Genomic DNA, 6,168 nt, shown 5'->3' on the forward strand with positions numbered 1-6,168 from the left:
TTCAGGCATTAAAAAATAGAAAGTAAAAAAGACACTCAAAATATATATTTACTTATCCTATTTAAATAGGTTACTACAAATATTTTCCTTTATTACTGAAAATGTAAAAATGTTAATTTTCACAATTAAATTATATGGCTCCTTATATTATCATAGATTTTTTCCTATCACATAAAGTGAACTTCAGTTTATTGTATATTTGTTGATTGATAAAGCCCTCAGGAAATATGCTTTATAAGGCATACTGTATTAAAACTCAAGTCTTCATAAAAACAGAGAGAGATTATATTTCTGTGGTCAACTTGACTGTGATCCGTAAATCTACAGAAAAATGTAAGAAGGAAATTACTCTTGTGTTCTTTTGAATTTGCTTTAATTTACCACATTTTCTAATTAGAACAATGTAGCTCAATATTTTGTTTATTGTCATATCTGCCAGAAATCTCAGACCAAAATAATGCTCAAATTGAACAAATCATCATTTTTAAAATATTGCTCTTTTTGGTTTTTGTTATTTTTGTTATTGTCTTGCTTCTACTTGATAGTGGTATTTCTGTTTCAAATGTGTGTGCCATCAGAAGCCCATTTTGGAAGAATGAATGTATTCAGAGTAATATATACACATGTATAAATACGTTCAGGCACACATATATATGTATGCATACATATTTGTGTATGTATGTATACATATATATTAAGAGATTAGATAGATGATTAGATACATATATTAATATTGATGTTACAGATTAGACATAAGAAAGCTTTTTCCTGCAAAGGACTATATGTATTTTATTTTATTATTTATTTATTTATTTGAGACAGGGTCTCAGTCTTACGCCCAGGCTGGAGTGCATTGATGTTATCTCGGCTCACTGCAGCTTCCACCTCCCAGGCTCAGGTGATTCTCTTGCCTCAGCCTCCAGAGTACAGGTGTGTGCCTGGCTGTAATTACACACCTGGCTAATTTTTGTACTTTTTCAGTAGAGATGGGGTTTTGCCATGTTGGTCTGTCTGGTCTCAAGTTCCTGGCCTCATTGATCTGCCTGCCTTGGGCTCCCGAAGTGTTGAGATTACAGGCATGAGCCACCATTCCTGACCAGCTATATGTATTTTAAATGGCTCGTGGATTTGTCATAACTGCTCAACTTTGCCACTGTACTAGGTAAGCAATCATGGGTAATGTGTAAACAAAAGAGCATGGCTGTGTTTCAGTAAAGCTTTATTTATGAAAACAGGCAGCAAGCCAGATTTGGCCTAGAGGATGTTGTTTGCAGACCCTGGATATAGATGATAGATTGAGTTACATAATGGATAGGGATATATAACAGATCCTATGTACTCATAAAATACTATCCTTATTAATATACATTCATCTTCTATTCTGATCTTTCTCATATTTTATGTTTGTCAAAACATAAAATAACTATATATTCAAATCCAGTGAACAGTGGTATGAATTCTCATTACTTATAGGGGCTACATTAATCTCTTCATGAAACTAAAACATATCCTGTGTAATTGAATAATATTCATATTTATTTATTTTATTCATTTTTTATTCTAAAGGCTTTACTTTGAGACATGAAGAAAAAATTGTACAGGTACACATGGAAAAGACATGATCACTGCTGAGTGAAAACGATCTAACCAAAAAGCCTGAATGCCTGTCAGCTGATGTTGAAGCTGAAATTCTGGGCGTATTAACATGCTGGAGGGCTGAAGGCAATGGATAATTAGTATTCCTCTCCTTCCTTCTCACCCTCTTCTTCAACAGAATCCACACTAACCACTTCATAATCCTTCTTAAGGACAACCATGTCCTCGTGGGCCTCGGAAAACGCTCCTTCCTCCATCCCTTCACCCATGGAATAGTGAACAAAGGAACTTGGCATACATCAGGTAAAACTTGGGGTCCAGGTGAGCCCACACCTCAGCAATGGCTGTGATGTTGCTCAGTGTGCATACAGCTCTCTGTCCTTTGGCTGGGTCTCCAACAGGTACCACAGTGGGAAGTTGGTAACTAATGCCAACCTTGAAGCTAGAGGGACAGCAATCCACAAACTGGATCCAGCATTTGTTTTTGATGATGTCAGTGGCAGCACTGAAGTCTTTGGGAACCATGTCACCAGTGTACAATAGGCTGCAAGTTATGTATTTACCATGGTGTGGATCACATCTTACCATCTGGTTGGCTGGCTCAAAATAAGCATTGGTGACCTCTACTACAGAAAACCGTTCATGGTAGGCTTTTTCAGCAGAGATGACAGGGGCACACATGGCCAGAGGGAAGTGGATGTGGGTATATGGCACTAGATTGGTCTGGAATTCTGTCAGATCAATATTCAGGGCTCCATCAAATCTGAGGGAAGCAGTGATAGAGGACACAATCTGGCCAATGAGATGGTTAAGGTTAGTGTAGTTTGGACACTCAATATTGAGCTTTCCAAAAGTCATCCAAATCACTTTTGGAAAACTGATTAAATTATAGAAAGGGTCAAGGTGATTTTTCAACCTTTCCTATATGAACTATATCATTGGATAACCAAATGGTAGATGTCATAGATGGCCTCACTGTCTACTATGAAGGCACAGTCTGAGTGATCCAGGGTGGTGTGGGTGGTGAGGATGGAGTCGTAGAGCTCAACTACTGCTATGGAAACTTGGAGGATGGGGGGTTGCTGAGTAAATGGAGAACTGCAGCTTGGACTTCTTGTTATAATCAACAGAAAGACGTATGTCTTTCTATCAGCAGGGAGTTGAACCCAGAACCAGTCTGTTCACCAAAACTGTGGAAAACTAAGAAGCCCTAAAGACCTGTGCACTGATCAGCCAGCTTGTGAACTCAGTCCAAGATGAGGTCAACGATCTCCTTGTCAATGATGTAGTGGCCTTATGCATAGCGATTGGCAGCATCTTCCTTGTCTGGGATGAGCTTCTCAGGGTGGAAGAGGTGGCTAGTAGGTGTCAGGGTAAACTGTGTTAATAAATGTGGGTTCCAGGTCTACAAACACGGTCCTGGGCACATGCTTTTCAGTGCCTGTCTCACTGAAGAAGGTGTTAAAGGGGTCACCTCCCCCTCAAATTGTCTTGTCTTGTCACTTGGCATCTGGCCATGGTGCTGGATGCCATGTTCCAGGCAGTAGAGTTACCAGCTGGAGCTGCCAGTCTGGACACCAGGCTGGCCAATGTGGATGAAGATGCACTCACACATAGTGGCTAAGAGTTAGGAGGCTAAAGCGACAGGAGCAGATAATGGGTCCAATGACCAATCCCAACAAGCTAAGAGTCAAGGTAAGTAATGCACTCAGTAATATTTATATTTAAACATCCCCTTTAGAATTTGCACATAAAAATGATCAAGGTAAAACTAATGTAAATTTAAATAAGTCTAGCTATAAAAGATTATGATTAAGACAAAATGTTGAAGTCATGAAATGTATATGAAAAATACAACCGTAGTTGGAAGTAATATAACATTCTGGTAGTTTTGAAGGGGATCACAAGGAAATCTGGTGTCATCTGTCATAAGGCTTGAACTATTGCTTATTGCTAGCCTTTCAGTTGCTCCAAGAAGGCGTTGACATGTCATTTTAACCTTTACATAATGGTGACAAAACTTTGGTATTAAGTTTTGAAATGTCATCTTAAACTAATTAATTTATGGCTGTCCGTAGCAGTGGACACATAATGTAACATACTGTTTAAATGTAGTAAAAAGATGACAATGAATAGGTGTTTCTCTTTCATAAATACAATGAAAATATATAAACTTCCATACTATTTCAATGAATTTATTATTAACTTTATTTCCAAACATTACACTGTATGGTACATTATAGTTTGTTAATACCTATTTTTGTGTCAGTTTTATTTTTTTCATAAATGATTTTTTCCTTCAACTCTGTCTCTGTATTTTTCGATAACCTTTTCTTTCTTATCATTGTCTCAATTTCAAAAGGTCAAACATTGGACTTATTTAATTTTTTATTATATGAAACTTTTTAATTTCACTTTTAAAAGAAAAATATTTTGAGCTCTAACTTGGGAAACACTTTCAAAACTCCTGCATAGTTTCATGAAACTTGAAATTATTGTTTTTAAAAATAGTCACTATGAAATTATTTCTTTCTAATATAGCTAATTCTCAGCTTCTACGTGGAACCCTTGGGGCTACAATGGGGGACCACATTAACATAAATCCCAATCTTGCAGATTTCTATTAAAAATAATTTCAAATGGTTCTCTATTTTATTCTATTAATTTAGAAATGTTTTCTAAGCAAAATCTGTCACATACCTATTATTTTCAGTGACTGTAGTATAAAACTGGCTTGGAAGTCACATTAATGAAAACTTTACGATTACCTCATCTGAGCTATTTATTTCCAAAAAAAAGTTTACAATACACATGACAAGTATTTCACAAACAGCATCACATACATGGGCATTTTTAGTTTAAAAAAGATGAAAATAATATTGGCTAACATTTCTTGAGCTCCTACCATGTACTAGGCACTGTTCTAAAGTGTTAGTTAATTATATCATTACAGTTCAGGATTATAACTAAATCTTTATTTTTTAATGAACCATTGGTAAACTTACCTACTTAAAGCTATCTGTTGAGAAACATTCAAACCATATTTAAGTTCACTTGGCAATTAACTTGTAATCATAAATGAGTAAAATCTTTTAAAATAAGGAATATATTTTATTTTAAAACCACCTTAAAAATAGATGGGAAGACATTGAGGAGCAATTTTTGTTTGACCTTTAATGGATGAATAGCTGAAAACCTAGAAAACAAAAATAAAATAAAGTCAGCAAGGCTGACAGGAAAGCATGAGAGAAAGCCACACTGATCTACATGTCACACTTAGAATACTTGACCCTACAAACAATAGATAAATAAAATCAATTTACCCAAAATGTATACTTTGAGAAGATTAATACAATTTATAATCTTCTAGTCAGACTGATCAGGAACAAGGAAAGAAGATACAAATCATCAATGTAGAAATAATATAAATTGGAGAACAGAGAAATGCAAAACAAAATAACAAAACTCTTGTTAGTAATCATAATTGAGATGACAGTGTTAGTATTGTTATTCTGAGACAGTTGTATGTACAATGAGAAATCAAGCAAATGAGTAATTACAGGATATTCTCATTCTATCATCTCTTGTATTTTGAGAGCCAGAATTATCAAGGCATATGAACTGCAACAAAGAGGTAATATAGAAGAAGTCTTGCAAAAATCTTATAATTTTGAATTGGAAATGAAGATGGAAATATCAGTATGGCCTCACAGCTTTTATCTGTGTAACTTTGTCTTTATCTATTAATCCTAAATCCCCTGAAAAGAACTAGAAAATATAATAAACTCAGATTGTAGTACTGTCCAATTTAAAAGATAATGTGTTTTGGGGAGAAATGGATGTGTTCATGCCTGTGGAAGAAAATGTACAAGATTGAGTACAGACCATCTTGATAAAACAGATAGCAAGGAAGCTATCAATGACCGCTAGGATCATGCCTGAAGAATTCAAGAGCCAACCTGCTGATGTTTTGCTCATCATAGATGAGACAAATTGAACTTCAATAAGGATAAGAGGCACAATGAATTGAAACTCATCATAAATCCATGAGTTTATATAAATGTGAAAACTAATAATTGATCAACTGCTGAAAAAACAGTGATCCAAATCACTTTTGGAAAACTGATTAAATGACAGAAAGGATCGAGATGATTTTTCCACCTTTCCTGTATGAACTGTATCATTGGATAATCAAATAGTAGATGACAGGTAGTATTCCTTTGCAAAATTATTACACCTGAAAAAATAAAATGATAGAATTAAATTGCAACCACTTTTTAACACCAAATGGAAGATGAAATGAACAATTAGCAGGCAATAAATGGCTGGGAGAAAAATAAAAATAAAAGCCAGAAGGCAGATATACTGAGCCTCTTGTTAAAGGAAATCATCTAAAGACTTTAATCAAATCTTTTTCTGAAATATGTTAAAGTGTACCATGAGTTTATAATCAGCCTGACTCAGATTCAGGAAAACTTTCCAAAGCAAACTTTACAGTTTCTTAAAAAAAAAAAAAAAAGAAGTAAAAGGAAAAGAAAAGGATGGAGATTTAGACACAGCAAAAATGGGGAA

At 34.9% G+C, this 6,168-nt stretch overlaps 1 pseudogene; it reads right to left on the reverse strand.

The window, feature by feature from the left end:
* Positions 1-1,733: 1,733 nt before the first annotated feature.
* LOC101126537 (tubulin alpha-1A chain-like) lies at positions 1,734-3,211 on the reverse strand (annotated as a pseudogene).
* Between the last annotated feature and the right edge of the window lie 2,957 nt (positions 3,212-6,168).

The sequence above is a fragment of the Gorilla gorilla genome, chromosome 22 (genome assembly GCF_029281585.2).
Source record: "Gorilla gorilla gorilla isolate KB3781 chromosome 22, NHGRI_mGorGor1-v2.1_pri, whole genome shotgun sequence".
Lineage (NCBI taxonomy): Eukaryota > Metazoa > Chordata > Mammalia > Primates > Hominidae > Gorilla > Gorilla gorilla.